Source organism: Poecilia reticulata, linkage group LG18, assembly GCF_000633615.1.
Source record: "Poecilia reticulata strain Guanapo linkage group LG18, Guppy_female_1.0+MT, whole genome shotgun sequence".
Lineage (NCBI taxonomy): Eukaryota > Metazoa > Chordata > Actinopteri > Cyprinodontiformes > Poeciliidae > Poecilia > Poecilia reticulata.
In genome coordinates this window covers 2,737,573-2,738,107 of record NC_024348.1, presented here as the reverse complement: position 1 = coordinate 2,738,107, position 535 = coordinate 2,737,573, and positions in this window count along the sequence as shown.

The following is a 535-nucleotide window of genomic DNA, read 5'->3' as shown; positions in this document are numbered from 1 at the left end:
TGACAATCCTACCCATGGGATCACTAATCACATCACTAATCATGTGTTTTGCGGCTGTTTCAGACCAGCCACAGAAGCAGCAGCCTGTAGTCAGACGTGTGGTTGGAGACTTCTCCACTACACTTTTGAAAATGCAATATGCAGTACACTTCTCCAGGGTTTCATAGCGAGTCCTGTCAGTCTCCTGCCCGAACTCCATTGCTCCATAGCTATTCCTGTTGGTCTCTTGGCTAACCTCCTGGGCTTCGTAGTAACTGCATGGAGTTTGCATGTTCTCCCCATGCATGCGTGGGTTCTCTCCGGGTACTCCGGCTTCCTCCCAAAGTCCAAAAGCATGACTGCTAGGCACCTGATGAGCCTACCCATGGGATCACTAATCGCATAACTAATCACCTGTTTTGCGGATGTTCAGGTAAACAACCTGTACACGTGACTTTCCTTTAATTCTTCGAAAACAATCCCATGTGCAAGTTTTGCACTAAATGTTCTGGTTTTATAGCTATTTAAAAACAGTTGATGAAATTTAAAGGTCTAT